Here is a 23,700-nt window from a genome sequence, read left to right as displayed (position 1 = left end):
AGGATTTTGTTGGTTCTCACCTCTGGGCTGGAGCGTTGACTTATACTCAAACCTAATGACGGGGCCTATAGTACACAGGTAAACCTCTTCCATGGTGTCTGTCTACCTAGAGGTCTTCTGAGTTCTGGCTGTCCCTTAATTCCCTGGGACTATGTTCTGGGATTAGAAAACTCAGGTTCAACCTGATATGAAATCAAAGCTGAGATTGGCCTTAAAGTACTTGTCCATCTGTCACAGGCACTTCCAGGTCAGCTTCTGCATTGGCTAAGTTCCCAAGTCCCTTCCCATCCTAGCCACTCTCCTTGTTTTTATCAGGGAGATCTGGTACAAAAATGTTCCACAGAGGGCAAATGCTTCAAGTGATTTTTCCCCAGAATGGGGAAGGAACAAATGGAAACCATCTACAGTAATACCTTGGAGGCCTCTTTTGATATGGAAGATTATGGTCTGGAAGAAGACAGAGTTGGTTACATTGTTCCGTATTAAGAATTGGTAGGAATTGGGGATTTCACTCAGTGACAGAGTGCTTGCCTAGCATGCACCAGGCCCTGAGTTTGGTCCTGAAAAAAAAAAAAAAAATTGGTAGATATTGGAGATGATAGAGTAAATACCAAAAAAGATACTGGGGAAGGTTGATATAGTTTGAGCAACACTGGTGGTTAGAATCTGGGTGAGCAAGTAACCAATGAGAGAGTCCTTACGTGAAGTGGCCAGAGGATTTTCCTTGCTCACTTTTTCTGCTATGGGACAATCTGATCTCCTCCTAGCTTCAAATCTTAATAGGTTTGTACAGCTTTTGTGTGATGGCATGGGGTGAGAGAACAAGGCAGTCCACAGGTGTCATCTGCTCCAACCCACATGTGGCTAGCAGCTCTGTATCTTGCTTCTTGGCGGTAATCTGCTAGAACATCAGAGGAGTGAGTGGTCGGCAATTGTGAGACTAGAAGAAGTAGGAAAGAGTGCTTGACACAACTGCCAGGTGGGGGCTGGCACGAGATGGATATGAAACATACCCTCTGTTTGCTGATGGCACTGGAAGCTTCTAAGGCTACTTTGAAATGCTGGTGATGGGTCATTCTGAGGTTCATCATTCACTCTAGACATTTGAGAGAACTAGACTGATGAGCAACACAGTGGACTCTAATGGAGATCCAACTAAGTTGGAATCTGCTCCCTCAGGGGAGGGAGCTCCTTGGGGGAGATGATTCTCCCCACCCCCTGACTGTGAGAAAACAAATCAGGAGTAGAAACAAGGTGGCAGGAAGAATATTTAGACTTTGTAAAGGAATAATTTGTTACTAAAAAAGTTTACCAACCTAAAAAATAATTTGCAATAAAGTCATTCATAATTTGAAGGGACTTGTGGTTTTAAAGAAGAAAATTTTAAACCCTCAATCCTTTTTCGAAATCTGGTTTGAGGATAGTTCCAAACCTCTTCCCAACCCCTCTAGATTTAATCTCCTTAATTCTCCCAAGCAGGCCTTGCACAGTGGGGAAATGATATGGAAAGGCTGGTTGCCATTTCTAAAAGGCTCCCCAAAGCACCCTGGAATGGGATACATTTTCTTTCTCTTTTCCAAATAAGTGTCAATCATCAGGGCTGGAGTGGATGGTTGGGATATTGCAGTGGGAATAAAGGGAGGTAGGGAGAGAGTTCTTGCTGAAAGCATTCCCCTTCTTTATTTGTTCCCAGACCAAGGGCTGCTGGAAAGTGTCTCTCAGTGCACCTTGGTCCTTTTCCTGAGAAAGCCAAACTTGGAAGTGACTAGCCGGCCTAATTGTGCCTCTGTGGAATCCAAATTCTGGAAGGAGTCAAAGAGAAGTCTGGAGGCCTCTGTCTGGAGAGAGCCTAATGGATTAAATCCAAGCCTTGCTCAGACCCAAAAAGCTGTCAGGGTGCCTGGGCAGCGCGGAGCCGATCTGGACGATGCATTCCAGATGGTTCGCCCACTTTCCTTGAGTTTGGGGCCAGTTGGAGCTCCCGGGCGGTCTCCCAAGGTAGCCCCCCAGAGGGCTCTGGGCAACTGTCCAGATGGGAGGGACCAGGCTAAGGATCACTGTGGCAGGCTCAGAGTTAAAGGGACAGGCCCCCTCCTTTGTGTTGAGCATCTGGATATCATTTCTCAAGCTACTAAAAACACTAACTCTGCTAAATACAGCCAATTCATTTAAAAAAAAAAAAAAAAGGCACTTGGGGGATAATTTCAGGCCAAGCAGTTGCCCCCAAATGGACCCAAATAATTTGGGGGTATATGATAAGCTGAAGCTCAGAGAAGGGGCTCCAAAACTCTAATGGGCATCCAGTGGACACCCCACCCCCCACCTCCCAGCTTCATCAACCAGTGATGCCACCAAGTGCAGAGACCCCAAGGCAATGCCAGGACTTTGTGATTTATTTTACTGTTTTTTTTTTTTTTTTTTTTAGCTTGTACAAAATATACAAGACAGATGTGGAAGATTTTCTTCCACATTCAAGGCTTTCAGACTAGGTTACAGAAAATAAGCACAGAGAGAAGGGACAGGAAAAGTATGTGAGAGAGCAGAGAGAAGGAACAGATCAACATGCCACTTGAAATTCCCAGTGGACTCCATGGTCTGTGAATCCTCTCCAGCCATGATAAAATTCTTTCTTGTAAAAAGCAGGTCATTTGCCTGTGGTCCTGTTGCAGCCACTTGGCTGGATGGTAACCTGAATCCAGTCAGCTAAGAGCCTCTTCTCTAAGGGACCTGGGATGGGGGGAGGCAGGAGGAGACTCTGCCCCATGAGTATTCATAGTTAAATGGGAGAAAAATCTCCCCTGCCTTTAGAAAATCTTGGCCTATCAGGCAGTAGTTCCCAGTGTCAGGGAGTATATTCACAGTACCTGCTAAAAAAATTCCAAGGGAAAGGAGTCCACGAACATCAAAGACATACAGTGTGAAGGAGTGTGTGAAGCAGGTTGGGATCATTTGGAAGGAAAATTGTTGCTAAGAGAGAAAATCCTTTAAAACCCAATAGTTGTATGTAAAGGAAGTCCAGCCCTGCCTCACCACTCCAATTTCTATTCTGTTGCCTTTGAACTGTACTTTAGTGAAACTATATTGGACCCATATCTAGAAGGTACATATCAGAGAATTAATATCTCATATATTCTATTAATTCCCTGAAGCTGCCTTGCTTAAAGAGTAGACATGTCATATATATATATATACAGTAGTCCTCCCTTAAACAATGTTTTGCTTTTCATGGTTTCAGTTACCTGTAGTCAACCAAAGTCTGAAAATATTAAATAGAAAATTCCAGAAATAAACAATGTACAAGTTTTAAATTCTGCATTATTCTGAGTAATGTGATGAAATATAGCACTATTCAACTCCATCCCTTCCAGGATTTGAAACATCTCTGTTCAGTGTATCTACACTGTCTGCTACCTGCCCATTAGTCACTTAGCAGCTATCTCAGATATCAGATTGACTATTGCACTATTGCTCAGTGCTTGTATACAAGGTTTGGTATTATCCTTGGTTTCAGGCATCCACGGGGGGTCTTGGAACATATTCTGTAAATATAAGGGGGAATCCACAGTATATCTCCCAACTCTACAAACCACCAATGATGGTGAAAAGCATGTCATGTTTCCTGAAATTTTTATCCTAATTCACATTGGGAGAAAATAATGACATTCAGTACATCAATGTCTATTGCGAATATATCAATATGCAAAAGCAAGTAAACTAATAGATCTATATACTGCAAATGTAGTGATATAACCTTATGTGACATATCCACACATTCCTAACTGCTTAATCCAAGTCTTCGTGAGTCATTTGAGAGCATTGTTACCCCCATTATTCAAAGACCTAATTTGACCCTGGATTACCTGGATACCTCAGCATGCAAATCTATAATCTCAAGCTCAGATCCTTGGCAAGGACTTTTCTAGGTTTCCCAACAATTCCTTCAAATCTCTGCTGTACACCAGGATTTTATTGATCAATGTGAATCCCACTCATGCTTTGCTGTGAAATACCAGTCCTGTTAATAGTTTGGTGTTGGAGTCTATTCTTGTCACCTTGGAGTCAGAATTCAGACCTAAACTCTCTCTCCTTTTACTATACTGGAAAATTGATAGGCTCTCAAATACCACAAACAATGCTTCTCTGAAACTCATCCCCCTCATGGCAGCAGAAACATATCATAAGCATCTCCCAATCCTTCTGAAATAATATTGTTGTAAGTGACAGACACACAAGGAAATGACAAGTATTTCTTACCTCGGATTTAAAGGAGGGTATTTTGATTTTGTTTTCCAGATGGGAAAACTTACATGATGGAGAATCTCCTTAGACTGGTTGTCCTTTTTCTTTCTTAGCTGAATTTTTCAAGGGGTCCAGATAAGCATTGTTTTCCTGTAGTTCTTTACATGACCTTGTCTTGCACATCCGCGGTAAATGGCAGCATTGCTCTTCTGCAGATACTAGGTACTTTCCCACTCTGGCTGTGTTACTGGCAGTGGTTCTGGGAATCTGGGGGTCATGTTGTGTTTCTCAGCACTTATGTTCTTGCATAAGAATATTTTAAGTAACATAGTGAAAGTACATAGAGGTTTATTAGAAGAGAAAGGAGAAGACATGCTCAAGGGAGAGAATGGGACCTCTCAGAGAGGAAAACAATGTGGTGTCCCTTTGTTTCTTAGTTTTATTGGGGGTTTTAGGAAAGTTTCTAGAGAGTATTACCCAATTACCACCTCTCAACTTTTGACTGACAGTAGGATTGCATCAGAGTTTTAAGTCCCAACTGTGCATGAATTTACCCGCAGGTACCCTAATAAAATCCATGGATCCACGGCATGTGTTGGAGGGGAGGGGTGGATTTTACTATTATAATTACATGCTAAATTCAAAGGCAACTTTCAGTCACATTGGCCCACACTGACCCATCCCAATTGGAGTTTGTTTGCTGTTTTTTTGTCTTTTACAGATTTTATGTTCGGTGGGTTTTATTTTTAATTATTCTGTTTTCCTGGGTCTTGGAATCTACAGTATATATAAAGGTCACAAAAGTCCCTCCTTCAGGGTGATTTGTGTTCTTATCGGCAGGGAGGAGTCTTAAATTCCTTCAGGAGAGAACTTACATTCCTTGACCCAGAGGGTATCTCCAAGAGTAACAGGTTGTTTGTCAAAGAATGTAACATCCTATTGACTTAAGCTAGAGCAGGGCCAGAATGGCCTTAGGTAAATTTCTTTTTAAAAGAAAGCATGTGGCTGGCCACCAGGTAGGCCAGACTATGGAATTATCCCCTTAATTTCTTGCTCCTACTCCTTATATCTATCTGCTACCTATCAGCCCAACTTCTCCCCTGTAACTCTTGCTTCTCCATAAGATGGGCCACATTAGATGGAAGAGCACAGGATCTCCAGAGACACATGACTTGGCCCCAAATCACCTTGCATAGGGAACAGAGCTAGGTGGCTATAGTGTAGAAAAAGATGCATCTCTGCCCAGCTTCGAATTCCCTAGGCCCCCCATTTTTATTTTCTTTTTTGAAACTGTCTGTGAGCTCTACCTAAGATGGAGATTCCAGTGTTTGCTTAGAAATCAGATGCCTTGGGAGCTACACCACAACGGACACAGGAGTCCTTGAGGCTTTGCCTCACAGGGGTTTGGCCCAGATTTTCTAGGACAACTCACTGTGCTGGGGGAAATAAGCTCATCTGGTCACTGATGGTGACAGATGGCAGGGACTCTGATTAAGAATGTCAAGAAAGGCTCCCCAGAAGATTGCTACTCCTTCCTGTGGCTTTCGTGGCAGTGCCACATTGATGGGTCTGTCCACCTGGTAGCCTTCTCATACTTACAGAGCATAGGCATCAAAAGAATATGGAATGTCTCAGCAGACAGCTGACCCGATTTGAGTCAGCAGAGGAGAATCTGTCAAGCTAAATCTTATTTGGAAAATGTGGGACTCTTCCGGTAGAATCCATCCTAGAACCTAAGAGCTGAAGAAATTTGACTAAAAAGAGCAACACTCATCCAAGAAGCTGTCATGGAAGCACACATCATCCTGCCCTGGTGGCTGGCTGCCAGAGTAGATTGGTTCCAGGTAAGTCACTGGCAAAGAAGAATACCTCTTCCTACTTTGCATCAGAACCTGTGGCCCAGGTCACGAGCTGCTGGAGCAAGGTATGGTGTACATTTGGAAGAACATCAGGAGGTTTTTACTATCTGATGGTATTACTGGTGCTCACTGAATTTCGTTCATCCAATCTCCAACTTCCAGAAGGCTTCCTCCCCAGCTTCTCTCTGGGTGTCATGGGGCCTTTCATTTGATATTGAACAGCTATTTCCACATGGTCGCTGTCCATGCCTCCATCTGAGACGCTGTCATATTGTTGGTTGACCCAGGTAATCACAATCTGGGCTTTTTTTCCAGCTTCTCTTGCCTGTTACTGAGGAATTAGATTAGATCAGATTAGATTAGATTAGATTAGATTACCTTGCAATAAATACTCTAGAAAGAAGGTATTCACATCTGTTTTTACCAAGAGTACCCAACTTAATTATTTTTAAAATATTCTTTTAGTTGTAGATTGACACAACACCTTTATTTTGTTTATTTATTTACATGTGGTGCTGAGGATCAAACCCAGGGCCTCACACATGCTAGGCAAGCGCTCTACCACTGAGCCACATCCCTGGCCCCCCTAACTTAACTTTAATTGGTAGCAACTCCTGCTAGGACACAAGGCACAGCAGTTTTTCTATTCTGAGACTTTTTCTTCTCATTGTTCATTTTGTTCTTGTAACTCTTAGGATCACATAGGGACTAGTCCATTTGATAGCTGAGGACAATGTAGCCCCTGATGACATGTCCAAGGGATCCTGAAGAATCAGTGACAAAGGTGACTTCTGGGTTCCTGATTTCCATTCTGGTTTTTTTTTTTTTTTTTTTTTTTAACCAATCATTTTATTTCACTTACCCAATGCAGAAATTAAAATTTAAAAAGCCTACTACATGCCATGGGAAAAATCAGGCTTCTAGTCTTATCTCCCACAGCCCGCCCACATGAACCATCTGTCCAACCATACCAAAATAGCATTGTGTTTTCCAGCTCTGCACCTTTGCTCCTGCCCTCCTACTTGCTTAAACTGTTGAACTGCCCTCCCCCAATTCTCTGCTTAATGAAATTTAATCATTCTTTAATCCCAAGCTCAACTGTCCTCTCTTGTATATTGCCTTCCTGATTATTGCAGCAGGCAGTAATTTCTCTTACTCAGAATGCAATTAAAAAAAAAAAAAAAAAAAAAAAGCAATGGTGGCACCCTCATGCTCTGCCTCGGATAGTAGTGTGACTTTCATCTCAAGTAAACTGTGAGACCAAAGAAGGCAGAAGCTATTTCATGCACCTTACATATTATATAAGTTTAATATTATTGAATCAGCAAATAAGATATGGGGAGGGAAAATGACTTTCCCACAGTTTCATGCTATTGAGATTTGAATTCAGAACTCCAGAATCAGATCTCCATGTTCTTTCCACCAAACCATGCTGAGAGCAATGCAGTTTCCACTATGATTATCCTCTCTAGAGGCCAAACATAACTGATAATAGGCTATTTCATATGGTGCAATCTAATCCAATGCAGGTTGAGCTGTCAGAAAGAATAAGAGTAGTTTGAATGATTGGGCTTGAAAAACTGACTTCCTGTGCCTTTGACTAGCCTGAAACAAATAGCCCCTCCCAAGGATGCCTCCTCTTTTCATAAACTCTAGTTGATTCTCAACATGAGTAACATAAGAATTAAAGTATAGAGGTCATAATGTGTCTTTAAGGACCAAACCAAGAAAATGGGGGAGTGACCCAGTGTTATCTTTCTTTGAATCATCTATTAACCACTTCCATAAGCATTGTTTGCCCAAACTGAGCTAGTCATTGTGGATACAGAAATGACACAACATCTCTACCTTCATGGAGTGCCAACCTACTGACCATCCATGGCCACTGAAAATAATTTAAGTAAAAATCTTAAATGTCCATAATAATTTTTCTCACTCTTGATTTTAACTGAAGAGTTGAATCCAGATATTACTCTGTAAATGAAATGTACACTGAATCTGTATATTATATATTAATTCAATATGTATACCGAATTAAAATAAAATAGAGCTAAGTTGTACCCCTTAGGAACCTCTCAGGAAGTTACTTGGGTTGGTAGTGGGAGGCTGAGGCTCCCGAGGAGCTGCTCAAGTAACAGCAGATGTTCATTCACCTGCCTTCAAAGAGGCTGCAGAGTTCTTGTTCTGTTGAGCAGAGGGTACATGTTTGAGTCAGTGCTAAACTATTAAAGCCTATCCGTTGAACTATTAAAGATCCCATCTCCTTTCCCTCATGCTTGTTGGGCTATCTTTAAATAAATCATAAGCACATATTTAAAGAAGATAGGTCAAAGCAATACCAAATTTTCCTATTAAGACTGTTGTCCATCTTGGTCTAGACTTGTTTATCTGTGTTGATTTACTTATCAAAGGGAATGAACCATTCCTTGGGCAGTAGCAGAAGCCACAGGGCAACCCAAGAGTCTTAACCCAGTCTTGCATCCTGTACATTAATATCCCATTGCTAATAGCAATTCATTCCATGTATTTATTTATTAATGATAATTATCTGCACTGCTCAAATAGCTTCCTCATCCAAATTAAGTATTAGTATGTTAGGTTAGCAATGTCAGTTTTTGGAAGATGATACTTCTCTGAAGTATATAAAGGAGATTCAACAAATTAAACAAAGACCAAAATCTACTTCCCACCAGGCACTGTGCTAGGGTGTATAAGACTTTGTATAGTTCATTCAGAAGATTACTCTGAAAGACAAACCAAGAAACGTCTGGGGGAAGGATAAAAATAATCTTCATTACATCAGCTTTACTAAGTATGGACATATGCAAAACAGCCTTTACTCCCTTTAACAACTCATTGTGAGTACTTTATTCATGCAGCTATCAAAATCCCTACAGCTTTATTTTGTTCATGTCTCTAGTACTTCTTGGTATTTATAACTCAAGAGTAAAATAGTATATCCTTTTTTATGTTTAAAACTACTGCTTTCAAAGATCAAGGGCTTCTACTTAAGTTTGAACAGTGAACCATTCCTGATTATATATTATATAAACTTCATATTTTCATAAAATTGAATCACGTTCCTTCAGTCTTTCTTCCACAGTGCTTTACCCTCTGCAGTAAGTCCTTGACCCCTAAGTCATTTCTGAGAACTTCATGGAACTTTTCTAGTTATTTATGTTTTTATTGATGCGCCTGGTTGTCAGAAGAATAGGCAAAGAAGTACAGGAGCTAAGCTACTGTGATTCTATATATATATCCAGATTAATGTCTATGTAATTTTTTAATAATAAATAATTCAGCATTTCACACAACCATTTATCATTAATTCAGGTTTTCAATTCAGATATTTCCTTGCTGTTTGACATTTCTTATTGCAAAAACAAATAAACCAGCCCTACTGCAGCAAATAGCCTCTATCATATTCCTTTAAAAACTCTTTATTGCCACATTCTCTTCCCTTATTTGGGTTTTCCATGTACTATAAATTGGTTACTCATTTATGTGCTCAATGGCACACACCTGTAATCCTGGCATCTCAGGAAACTGAGGCAGGAGGATCTCAATTCAAAGCCAGCCTTAACAACAGGCACTAAGCAAGTCAGTGAGACCCTGTCTCTAAATAAAATACAAAATACGGCTAGGGATGTGGCTCAGTGGTTGAGTGCTCCTGAGTTCAATCCTGGGTACCAGTCCCCTATCCCCCACAAAAAAGCAAACAACACAAGAAGTAAATATAACATTTTGTCCTGTAAAGCAACACATAGCAAACCCTCTTCTTATTCCCTACACAGCCCCATTTTCTCTTTAACGTACATTAACTCCATTTTTTTTTCTTTTGGCTGGTAGGGGTTCTTGCTCATCTTTTCTTCACATGCTACATATTAAAAAGAAGAAAATACCTCCCCTTCCCCAGTTGAAGTATAGTTAATGCAAAGAGGAATAAATAGTTCTCGTAAAGTCAAATAAATTTTAGCAATTAATAGTATCTTATGTGGAGGGAACTTAAAAATAGAGCTTTTGACATTTCACACTTCACAATGCCAATTGCAAAATTTGCATTTAGGTAATAATTAACTACTTTAAAACTAGACTCTATAATGTTAGAGATGATTTATTGTGGTGCTTTGGGCATAGGAAACACCTAGTAAATACTCAATGGATCTTTACTCTGATAACCATATAAGAAATGCCCCACCATCCTGTAGGTTGTACTTCTTAATACAGGTGTCCAGTGAGCATTCTGTTAGTTCTATAAATGTTTTTGATGGAAGGATGAATGGATAGAAGGAAGGAAGGAAGGAAGGAAGGAAGGAAGGAAGGAAGGAAGGAAGGAAGGAAGGAAGGAAGGAAGGAAGGAAAGAAGGAAGGAAGGAAGGAAGCTGTGGTAGACTGGTAAGGAATGAGATGGAGTGTATGGGTTTTAAGTTTTTAGGAGGTAACAGTCCTTTGGGACTATCTAAACGGTCTATGGGATAGTAATCTGTACAATTCATATGAATCTGACAGAAAGATACATTTAATTAAATTAATGAGTTCTACAATGAAGCTTTTTGTTGTTTCATTGGTGTATCTTTGAAAATGGCAGCACTGAACTCTTTCACTTAGGTGAAGCTGATTTTTAAAAAAAGGATGAAAATTGATAGTAGTGGGTACTCAGAGTATTCACTTTTACTGAACTGATCAACTGTGAGTACATTTAATGTAGTCTAGAGAATCATCACTGGCCTAGAACTCCTCCAAAAAAAGTCTCTACTGAGTTTTCATCCTGAGTTTCTAGTGACAGTTTCAAGGCCAGCAGAACTGCAGAGATGTAGGTGGGAACCTCACCTTTACATAATCAGGCCACTGAGTAGGTGGCATCACATTTCAGTGAGTTGAGAGTGAACACAACATTCTCAGAGATAAATGCTGACCCAAGCATAAGCAAGGAGATGGCCAAATCTAATATTCTGAAATAAATAGTCAGTCAATGACCATGAACCCATCTACACATCAGTCTGGAAGTCAAACACAGAACGTTTCCTTCTTCTATCTTAAATATCTGAATAAGTTGACCAGTCAGTACTATTTCAGTTGCTAGTTTTAGAGGCCTTAGATTTATTTTTACAGTATACACATAAACCAAACATGAGGTTCAAAAAACTTGTTCTTTTTTGAGAACATAACTAAAAATTCCTGTCAGAAGCTGTTTGTTGTTAATAAGAAGTCTGTTGAAATACAGGAATAAATAAAAACCAACTGTCTTTCCCAGCTGACTTATGTTTTGTAAAAAGCTGAAGAAACACAGACATGTGACCTGTGGTTTGAGAAATGCTTGAATAAACTTCTCCAACATATTTGGATCCAAACTTGGCCCTACAGAGATCTGTAGTTTCTACTTCAAAGATGCTATGCCTTATAGAAGAATTCATATGTATCTGCCTCCTGATTGGGTCTCTAAAAGTCAGCATGCTCCCTGTCCTTCACCTGCATTAATCATCTCAGAGCAGCCCACAAGGGTTCTGCAAAGATTCTAAAGACTTTAAAATCCCACTAGCCCTTATTTACAAAATTCTTTTGACTTTTGATTCAGAATGTATAGCCTCTTACATGGATGTTCCAATGTTTTCCTTTTACTGTTTAGAATAGGAAGTCCTTATCAATTTCAAGCAAATGTTCACATGAAGCATGTCCTTCTCTAGGAAATCAGTATTATTTATCAAATTTTAAAATGAGAAGGAGAATTCGAGAATGATGGCAGAGAAGGAAGCACCTTTTAAAATTTCCCTGAATCCTTTCATAAAAAGATGAACCAGACAGAAAAGTCAAAAGTTCTTAGAAATATTTATGATAAAGCTAGGTGACTAAGCACCTTTATAAACTTCAAAACATTAGCAAAAGGGGATAGCAAGTGACCTGCATGCCATCAACACCAATCATAAAAGAGAGGGAAGAATGTATCTAAACAGATATAGGTACAGCAAAGCCCCCAAATAGCCAAGATCTCCAATGGAAAGTGTAGCAGGCCAACATGGCGGCAGCAGTTGACTCCGGAGGAATTTTTACCTTTTCGATAGTGGATGAGTGCATGCAGCCCCACAGTGAGAAGATCTTGAGGGACTGAAAGTCTCTCCTCTCTGAACTCTTGAGACTGAGGCATCTTTTCAGGACAGGGACTTACACTAAGGATAAATTTTTAAAGATAGAACCAAAAGTAAGCTGAATTAGAGGAATAGAGACAAGGAAAGAGAAATATCAGATCAAAAGAGGAGAAACAGAACCAGGAAATCCCAGAAAGCTATTTTGTTGTTGTTGTTGTTGTTGTTATTTAAGTTACAAAATGGGGACCTCTGTGAAGTTAGCTTTTCTGACTTTTAAACCATGCCCCTTTCTGAAAGTCCAGGAAAACTAATTTTACGTAGAAATAAACAACCAAAAAGTATCAAGCTCAAATCCCATACAAACATTATTTGATAAAAGAGAATAAAGAGCTGAATAAGAAAAATTCTCAAACAAGATCAAAACTATAACCTACCATTGGAAAGTGAAATAAAAGGCATTAGAAAAATATAGCATAAATTAAAAGTAGAAATGAGGAGACAGAATTTAGAAAAGAATCTGAAATTTTTAAAAAATTAGTTTAGAAATATAAACAAGGAATGCAAGAGCAAATAAATATGACAAACAAATATATATACAGTAAATGGAGTATAATCTTTAAAATAGATGTCAAATGAAGAAAGAATTTAAAAAATTCAAGAGAAAGTTACAGATAGGGATGGTAGGCAAAGAAGATCCAACATACAACAATAGGAATCCCTGATGAGAGACTTAATGTAAGGGAACAGCACAAATAATACTATAAAAATGCTAACAGAACTCTTGAAATTAAAAAAAGATAGGTATAGAACTATTCAGAAAAGAACACATTGTGTATCTGGATATTGACTTAGAAATACACTACACCATTTTCTACTAAAATGACTACATTTTAAGAAAAATAAAAAGTTCTTTGAGTATACAACTTTAAAAGATGTCGGCTTTTAAGGGAAAGAAAAATAGCATCTGATGTTTCAACTCTTATATCTGAAGGAAATGGAGATTCATAAAAGATTTATTTAAGATTCATAAAAGAATATGAACTGTATTTTATATGCAGAAAAATGCATCTTAGGCAGAATTATTACAGACTGTCATGGATAAGTAAGAACTCAGAGAAATTTGTTCCTATGAACCCTTTCTGTGCATCTGTTAAAAACAAGTTTCAGAATGACCAGACACATCAACATGAAGACTAGTGGTAAGGATGAACTACGTATCTACTTATAGAAGTAGGATTAAGTGAAGAATAAAAGGTAGCATGTTTTCTATGTAATGGTTGTATACGCTGACAATATAGATACAGTAAAAATTACTTATAAAAAATAGCAGTAAATGTGGAGAACAAATTTTTAAAATGTAACTCTTAGTAATCTTATTGGTTGTGGTACTACTGGTATTACTCTGAGCCTTTTGCAATTATAATAAACTAATAGTATTAAACTTGAGCTGGAATATCAAAATGAACTCATGAAGTCTTTTCTCTTTAAAAATAGGTATTTTTTAGCTCTGCCCACTGAAAATGCCTATAAGTCATGACCAACACAGTAGTGATAAACATACCTTGTGGCTAGATTTTGGTTTTGAAAATACCATTTCCCACTAAAAGAAACCATGGCTTGCTGGAAAAATGGCAGATTCCAGATCTGGGACATCAGATATACAATGAGAGCCTAGAATATTTGGTCATATCATATAATAAGGAAGTGATCAAGTATGTTAAGTCATATCAAAAGGATTCAAGTGCTAATAGAAGAGGTTTCCAATGGCCAAAGATGGAAAAGATTGAGCTGCCATAAAGAAAATGACTGCAGTGACTCAAAACAATAAAATATGTAGAGTACATGTGTGAATACTTGCATACATGAATTAACTATAACCAATATAAAGTTGCTTTTGTAGGATGATAGGAAACATTATCTTGAAAACTGCTACATAAATGAGAAGAGTCAATTACTTTGCCTTTCCTATCTTATACCACTGATTAAAAAATAAATAGATGAAGGCAAGTATCTTTTATAGAACTATTCTAACCAGTAAATGAGAAATTAGAATATTCTGCAGAATGAAATGAGAATTAGAATATTCTGCAGCCTGTAATAAATTAACAGATCTAGGCATTAACCATCAATATCTGCTAAAGTCAGAAAGAGAGATAACCAGACATCACATGCATCTTGAGGTACTTCCCAATCGTCATTGTCTTGCCAAAGGGATTGAACCGGAGTCTCATCAAGTCTCCTTTCCTGTTGCTGGTTTGCAGGAAATACAAAGGGCAGAGGAATGTGCTGAGCCCTATCAGGAACCAGAAATTAACACAATCCAGGAAACATTAGGTCAAACGTTCCAGGTTCTTTGACATTACCAATTGTACAGGAAATTTTGGAGGGGGAAACTGTAGGTTTAAGGAGATTTAAAAGACATATCAGAGTTCTAAAAATGGACGAAACTACACTACAGTGTTTAAGGATCCTATTTTGGGTAGTAAAGTCACAAAAACCATAGAAGGAATTCAGTACTGTGGTTACTTTCAATGGAAGGGAGACAGTGGTGATTGTGAGAGAGCATGCAGAGGGCTTCTAATACGACTGACACATGTTCTGTCTCTTGATCTGGCTGATGCTTAAAACAGCACTGCCTCAGAACAACTCCTTAAGCCCTGTATTTTTTGTCTTATTTCCTATATTTGTATTATATTTTAAAATAAAAAGAGGTTTTTAAAAGATTTAAAATGTGCATATCCTTTGGCATAACAACTCTACCACTAGGAATTTGTCTATAAGATTAACTCAATCAAATCCACAAAGATGGGTGTGTCCACTGCAGCATTATTTATAATAGCCAAAGAACTGGGGTGGTAGTGGTGAAAATAAATGTTAGTTAAGGACTCTTGAATAAATCATGGTACAGCATATGATAGAATATTATGTAGCCAAAAAAATTAACATAGGTCTACATTGATTCCCAAACATATTATTAAATGAAAAAAAAAAAAAAGAATAAGGGGTAGAACATTATTATGATACCATATGTGAAAATAAAAAAATACATGTTATATTTGCACTGAAAACATCTGGAAGGCTACCTAAGAAACTGTTAAATTCATTACTTTTGAAGGTGAATGGGACTGGGACTGGGGTCAAAGGATAAGAATTTACTGGTAATTTTCTATGCTTTCATATTTGAAAAATATATTTGTATTTTGTTTTAGTTTTTTTTTTTATTTTTAGTTGTAGATGGACACAATGCTTTTATTTATTGAACCCAGTGCCTCACACATGTGAGGCAAGTACTCCACCACTGAGCTACAACCCCAGTCCATGTATAGTTTTTAAAACCAGGGTTGATTTTTTTAAAAATCGTGGTCATTTCAGATAATGGATAATATGCCACCAAAAGTAAGATTTATTGAAGGAAAAAAATCCATTTTCCATTTATGAAAAAATGGAGTTAGGGCATTGTTTATTAGAAAACCTGGGTTGTTACAAAGTTGGTAACTGGCTGGGACTGTCTTTGGAAACCCCAAGTCATAACAATCTCTTCCCTCTCCTCTTGGATACAAATCCAAGTATTTCTGATGCTCAGTTTCTAAGAGAGTATAGTATAGTCATGATACATGACATCATAGTAGACTACAATAAATAGAGTTAAAGCAATTCATTTAACTACATCTACTAGTGTCAAACCTTATGATAGACACTGGGGATACAACAGAAAACATGACCGATAAAGTCCCTGCCTTCACAGAGCTGGATTCCAATTAAACAAGTGACTGAATATTTCCTTCACTGATTAAAATGGCTTGCCCTCTGACTAAGAAGATCTGGACCTCTCAGTGGCACATGAATCATTTAAGTAAATAGAACCATTTACTGGTGAAAGCAAGAGACATGAATCATATAGATTTGGTGAGCATTTTTCTCCAAAGAAAATATTTTTGCTCTTGAGATGGCAGTGTATTATTTATATGCTACATGATTAGGGTTGATGTGGTAGGCAGCTTTGAAGGTGGTTCCCAATGATCATGCTTTGCGGACTTCACATCCTAAGATCCCCTTCCCTTGAGTGTGTGCTGGTCCTAGTAAATTCTAACGAAGAGAACACTGAAAATGTGATGGAAGAACAATTCTGAGATTAGGTTACAAAAGACTATGAGTTCCATCTTCCTGGCTCACTCTTTTGGCTTTCTCTCTCACATTTGCTTGGAGAGAAGCTGAATGCAATGCACTGGGAGCTGGGAGAGGACTTCATAGCACATGGCATAGAATTGTGACAGCCTCTGGCCAACAACCAGGGAAGGAGTGAGGTCCTCAGACAATACCCCACGGGGGGCTGAAAGCCTGGGTGAGCTGGGAAATGGATCCTTTCAGCTAACTGGCTAAGCAACTGGCTGATGCCTTGATTACAATCTCAGGAGAGATGCTCAGCGCTCAGCAGGAGGAACCAGCTAAGCCACACCTAGAGATTCCTGCCAGAAAGGAACAAGGATGCTGTTGTTTTAAACTTTAGGTTTTGGGATATTTGTTACACAGCAATATATAACTAATAGGGTTAACTAAACAATCATTCCTCTTTGGAAAGAGACCACATAAAGCAAGATATTTGCCTTTGGAAGCACCCTGCGGCACATGGGGCAGATGTGGCAAAGTCATAATGTAACATATTCATCTGAGTCACTTTGCTTCATTTCAGCTTCTTCCAATGAGCTGACCTTGTCTCAGAAGGCTCTTAGTTCAAGATGGGCTTTAATGAAAAGGAAAAAGAAAAATAGATTTTGTTTCATTACCTTTTCTGGCAATGAGTTTTTTCAATCTCATACTTTATTTAAAAACTTCAGTTTGAATGAGACTTCATTAAGAATCATCCCAGATTCTTGATTTATTACCTTATGTATTTATAATTACATTCTGTACTCCTCTGCTTTACTCTGTTTAGAGCTTTTCTTCATTCTTCAGCTTTTGGTTAGAGCATAAGGATCTACTTGAGTAAGATTTCATATTGTTTCCATCTTCAACATTTTCTTTCTTTTCTTTTTTGTTTTTGGATACAACTACATTTCTTTATATTATAGTCATATCTCTGAAAATTTTGTATGACTTCCTGTTATTTCTCATTGAATGAAGAAAGGAAAAAATAAATTTGAGAATTTTAAGTAGTTTCTACTGGGAAAAGACAATTTGCATTATCTCTTTGTAGAAATTTTAGATCCTTGAATGACAGAGGTTAACCTGATTTAGGAGGTCTTGAATTACAGGGAGGCTTTTGCTCCCCCAGTATAATGATGCCTTGGCTAAACAGGAGATCTTAGAAGGATAAAAGAGAGAAAAGGGAAGATGTGGGTAGTATTTTACGTTGTTTTCCAAATTCTGAGAAAGCCTATTTGGCATGAAACACAAAGTGATACAAACATTATTTTGACTGAATCAAGAACATAAGCTCTCTAAATTAAAAAAAGACAAATAACAAAACAAACATTACTTTTTCTCCTAAAATATTTAATATGAGAAGCATATTAAGGAAAATAACCTTAAAAGAACATAGCAATTATTTATGTCTTCTCAAGAAAGAGAGAGAGAGAGAGAGAGGACGAGAGAGGAGAGGAGAGAGAGAGAGAGAGAGAGAAAGAGAGAGAGAAAGAGAGAATGTCAAATAAATGCTTTCAGAGATCAAAAAAGCTGGCAGTGCCTGTGCTAGGCTTTTCCTTGCATGAAGTATTTTGCCCCTTTCCAGCTGCAACACAGTATTGGAACTACAATATGCCCATCACCATCAAACCACAGCAGCAACAACAATTTTTTTAAAAATTGCACAAGAGATTTTTTAAATTGTGTTTTATCAGCAACTCCAAGAAGACACGTAACCCCAGAGAATGAGAGGACCAAAGACCTCTGGTTATGTGGTGTGACCCTTAAGTTGCTCTTCTGACATGAGGTATATGTTATTTGGCATGAAAGACACTCCTTTTCAACTTGGAAGAAAATGTTCAGGGACTTGAGAAAGGACACCTGACGTTTTTCAAGATGTTACCAGCCTTTCTTTTTTCCAGCCATGGGAAACACAGGGCCCAGAAAGGGCTGGTGTGGGAAAAACATGACATGGATGGCTGACAAATGCCAACCCTTGATGAACTGAGTCTGAAGAAAGCACATCTTCTATAGTGTTCAAGATTTGTTTAGGCTCAGTTTCAATACATAATGAAGAGACACAAATTAATTAAACTAATGGTCATTTCACCACGTGGCTCTTTTAAGATCTTTAGAGTATGGTAATTCGATTTCCCTGCTGGATGACAGGAAATTGAATTTGGTTCATTCCTGGAGTATCTTTGTATTCTCACTGAGGACTGTGGCCCTCTTAAGAAGAACTGGAACATCTGGTGGCTCTTCCCCATTAGTCCATATGGGCAAGTTCCAATCTGCAGGATCCCTTTGGATTTACCCATCTGCTATTTTCTAGATAAGAGGATTGTAGTAAAGACCTAGCCTCCTGGAGTCATACATAGGAAGGGATACTGCCAAGAAGTAGGAGGACGTCCTTGCTGTTTCTGGAATCATAGACCTTTCTAGTTTAGGGAAATATGACTCTTCTCAAACCCTAACCTTCTCTATAGATATATTCAGAAGCAAAGCATGCCTCTTGAAGCAGACCCACAGAGCCATCTAGAATGGAAAGAGAAAGAACATAAGGTTTTTTTCAGAATTTTTAAAATGAAATTCCTTTTATTGTAGTGCTCATTTTAGAGTTGAGACACTGAGACATGGGCATAATGACCAAAGGTACACAAGTAGTTACTGATAGGACTGGCTCTTTCTACTGCATTATATAGCACCTCTTCATTTTCTCATTTCCAACTTCTGTTTTGGTCTAAATCTGCTGTGTTAATTGAGACTTAAGTCTCTGCATGTAGAGTTTTAGACATATTTGGAATTGCCTTTTAAACATGTTGATCCACTCAATACTGACTTATTTGTGATAGCAAGAACTACTCCACCTTGGGGCATATCCAACAGGATGAAGATGCAGAAGGAAATCACATTGTGTTCCATTTTTCCTGGCTTTCTCAATATTTTCACACTAGAGAAATCCAGTTTCTCAGGGTACACAAACTCCAAATGGCCACCATACAAGTGGAAGGCAAAGTAACAGAGGTCTAGTCGCCCTCCATAGACACCCTAGAATGCCCTTTGGGGACCTGATTCTTTCTGTGCCAATGATGCACTTGGTCTGGGTGTTTTGGGAAAGGCATGTTATTGAATTATTTGTGTGTGGTTGTTTTTGGTCTGTTAGTATTAGCTGGCAAGGGCATGTCCTCCTCCTGTGGTATTCAAGTGTCACTGTTTAGCAGAATGTAAACAAGGAGATAAAGAAGGAACAGTGTTGTGTCTAATTTTGAGAATAGGCATTAGTGTAGCAGGGTGCAATGACACATATCAATGACCAGTGCAGGAGCACGCTGGGTTGTACAGTTGTCTATATATTATAGGTAGAGTTCAACCCTTTCTCAAATTCTTTATTCTAAAAATGAACTGCATGATAACAGGGTATACCATTGTGTTTTATAATGCAGGCAGACAATACAGGTATTGGCTAACTTGGTTTGACATGATCAGTTGCATATTTTTTTTTTTTACCCCAATCTGGCAAAAAAGAGTTGGACCACTGTGTGAGTCTCATGAGTCTTTCCAACACTTTTCTGTCCAGCCCATTAATCAGCAGCAGAATAGCCAAGGGACCATGTTACTTCCCTGTATCACAAACAGGTCCCTGGTTGTGAGTGGGAACAAAGTCCTATCATTCCAATTCTAATTGATTAGTGCTGAAGTCATTGCTAAATAATGATTACCAGTCCCCAAATCCACAAATGACTCAGTGGGTGAATAAAACCTAAATCAAGCAAACCTGGCTCTGGGAACACAGATTTTTTTCTTGCAACATGGGGCAGAGGCGTGGCAGTGGTAGGGAAGGAGGACAAATACAAGATCTGGCTGAAGAACTGAAGAGAAGTCTTGGGTACTGCCCTTCCTACTGCTTCCGCCAGCTTTCTGCATTTACCAGCTCTCTGCAATCAGATTGCCTCCCAGTGTTGCCACCACAGTCCCTCTCTTCTATCACAGGTTCCCCTGTCTTCTCATGTAACTTCTGACACCCCCCCCCCCCGTTGTCCCCAAGGTTTTCCTGTCCCAGATTTCTAAATCCCATCAATTCTTCCCATTTACTTCCTCATTCCATATCATTCTCTTTACCCCCTTTTCTCTGGATCCCTTTTTGTATGGCTCCCTTGTCCACGTGTCCTGATGTGTGTAAGGGAGAATGTGAGGTTAGATTAGTGTATTTCTACTAAATCCTAGACATAGAGAGGTAGGTTTTTAGAGTTGTAAGAATGTTTGGACAATATCAAATTTAAATACTGCTTTGCTGTTTGTGGTTCTTTGAGACATATCCAAATAACTAATGGAAAAGATTTTTTTTTTTTTTTAAGTTTTAAATAAGCTCTGCTTGCTCCGCTGTCAGCAACGTTTAAGGCTGCTTCTTGCCAGCTTTCCACTTGGTAGAAGATGCTTCCTAAAGATGCACTTTTGTGAAGCCGCTGCAGAACCAGAATAGACAGGGCCAAATCATGAATTAAAATTCTTGCTGGCTTCTCCTTTTGCCAGTGTAGCCCTGTGTTTCCACTTGGTAGAAATATATCTCCCTGTCACTGTTTTAGGATGCACGCCAGCACCTTTTTGATATTACAAACTCACAGTGTCCCACTTCAAAAATGCCAGCATTCATAATTTTCAAGTCTAAAATTTTTATGAAATGAAAGCCATTGAATTTCACCACATTTTAAAGTTGAAATGTTAATATTACACAGCTAGATAGAAATCCTAGCTAGAAAGTAGGATTGGCAATAACATTGTTTAGACTAAAAATGGGTCCTTCTAAATCCATGACTGTGTACCAGTCCCAAGTTGTTTCTGACATTCTTTAATTTTTAGCCACTTTGGTTTTTGTCCCAGAAATTCTGAATGACTGAGAAGATACAGAAATTTACAGAAGTTACAATTGAAACAAAATGTTTCAAAACTCAGGTAGACATAAATTATGTTTATTACTGTGAGGAAAATACTCCTAGTTGCAACATCTCTTACTGGAAAGTTTTTGAATTTTCTAGATATGACTAATAAAGATTTATGAGGTACAATTTCACAAGGAAAAAAGCGTTTTGAAGGTAAAATAGAAAATCACAAGAGGAACAAATGAACTTCTATAGAAATCATCTACTACTTACTTGAGCAAATGAAATCCATTAAACTTTTGAAATGCAAACATGCATGTTTATTATTTTGTTTCTGGTATTGAGTTCTTTTTATTTTCCTACAGAGTCACTTGTAGAATCTATTATTTTGAAACCTGCTATTAGAACATGGACTGTCAGTAACTTGATCCTGGTAATAAGGAAAAGAAGGTACTGAGTTAGGAACCAGATGGCTTGGTTTTTATTCTCATGCTGCTACATAACCTGATTTATTACTATAATGATTTTTTTCTAACACTTTGGACCTCCATTTTCTCATCTGGTCAATGGGAATAATAAATACCTAATTTCCTGGCCTTTTAATATTGTTGTAAGGATCAAATAGGGTCCTACTTGATAAATCACTTTGAAACTATAAAGTGCTACACAATACACGGCATCCTGTTCATTATTACCTCAGAATTCCTCTCAGATTACATTGCCTCAGATGCATTATTTAGGAAAAGCACAAACTTGAATGCCATATGGAGTCCTTGTTGACACTGCAGATGTTGGTTAATTTTAGATTCTAAAAGAACAAAAGAACAGAAGCACTACCAGGCAAATTAGCCTCTCTTTAGCTTTTTCTTCGAAGTCTCCTATTATCCAAATACTAAACTAAAAATGGCAGGCTAAGTATTATAGAAAATTACATCATTTGAAGCATTGAAATTCTGTATATCCAAGCCCTTTTGTAGAACACCAGTTTATTCCCTCCAAAGCATATTGCCAATGAATTTAATGCTATAAGATTATTATTATTATTATTATTATTATTATTAGAGACCACATAAAAGGATTAAATCTTAAACTTTAAATAATACAGAGCCAGGGGAAACATTAAAGTCTCAGAAGAATCACAAAAATATATGCGATCCATTCAGGTGGCCATAGTCTCTCTTAAACTAATGGAAAACTGAACTAAGCTCAGTGAACCTTGGGATCTGATTCTGAAGATCTATTCATATTTATAAGAGGGAATTTGTTTGTAGGAGAACAGGTGTGATAGATGCACACATGCTCAGGACACTTGTTTTATAGGCCCATCGAGTTTAGAAGACCTGTCCTGTTCCCATGTGCCACCTGTATAAGACATTTATTTTCATCTTATCCAATTCTCTGCTTACACATGCATAAGAAAGAAGTGTTTTTGTAAAATATATAGATGGCATCTGTCACTCTATCTTTTGTTTGCATACCATCCATTCACAAAAAGTATCCCAGAACAAGCTGTTTTGTAAGTGCCTTGAAATTTTGAAAAATTATAGAAGCAGTGAAATAAAGCATACTTCATATTAAAGGATATCCATCCAGATTACTTGAAGCAGTTTAAAAATGGTCCAGTTGATGTCTGAGCCTACATTTAAAAAAAATTTTTTTAGTTGTAGATGAACACATAACTTTATTGTATTTATTTAATTTTATGTGGTGCCGAGGATCGAACCCAGTGCTTCACACGTTAGGCAAGCAAGCGTTCCACCACTAAGCCACAACTGCAGCCCCTGAGCCTACATTTTGATGTCATTTTCCAGAGATTAATTCACCCCAAAACTGTTTACTTAAGCCCTAGTGCCTTAAAGCATTATTAGACTAACTCTAATTAGAACTAATATTAGAGGCCATAAATATTTTGCCTATAAAAATGTTCCTCTAAAAGAAGCAACATTGCAAAAGATATTTTAATCTGTATTTTAGTAACTTGATACTATATATTCAAAGAATGCTCTTATGTGAATAAGAAATATTAAGTCCAAAGGATAGGCTTTTGATACTGCTCATTTGGATGTAGTCTACACTGGCTTTTATTATTAAGAATATTATTAATCTACCTACATGGGATAGAAACAAAGAAAAATTCTACGTGAAGAGTTAATTTTATTTTTTTAATAATGACAGAATTGTGGCTGGTTTTTTTGTTTGTTTGTTTGTTTGTTTGTTGTTTTGTTTTGTCTTGTTTTGTTTTGGTACTGGGGTTGAACCCAGGGATGGTTTACCTCTGAGCTAGCTACACCTCAGCCTTTTTTATTTTTTATTTTGTGACCGGTTCTTGCTAAGTTGCCTAGGCTGACCTTGAACTTGTGATTCTCCTGCCTCAGCCTCCAGAGCTGGGATTTCAGGTGTGCCCTACTCTGCTTAAGTTACCTTAAGGAGGTAACTTCTTAAGAGGTACAGAATTGTTAAAGAGGCAGCCCTCACTGCTGTATCACTGGTATGTATTTTTGCATTTGTATATGTTCTCCC

At 38.1% G+C, this 23,700-nt stretch overlaps 1 long non-coding RNA gene across 3 annotated transcripts in view; it reads right to left on the bottom strand.

Moving 5' to 3' along the window:
• The window catches only part of LOC306643817, a 46,569-nt gene that overhangs the window by 15,629 nt on the left and 7,240 nt on the right, over positions 1-23,700 (bottom strand). For all 3 annotated transcript variants that reach the window (XR_013759067.1, XR_013759068.1, XR_013759069.1), the window contains exon 2: positions 4,255-6,429. This is a non-coding gene — a long non-coding RNA (uncharacterized lncRNA). The remainder of the gene's footprint in view (positions 1-4,254; positions 6,430-23,700) is intronic.

This window comes from Sciurus vulgaris (assembly GCF_902686455.1).
Source record: "Sciurus vulgaris genome assembly, chromosome: 14".
NCBI lineage: Eukaryota > Metazoa > Chordata > Mammalia > Rodentia > Sciuridae > Sciurus > Sciurus vulgaris.
Note: the sequence above shows the minus strand (reverse complement) of the source record. Positions and strands in the feature narration are given on the sequence as shown.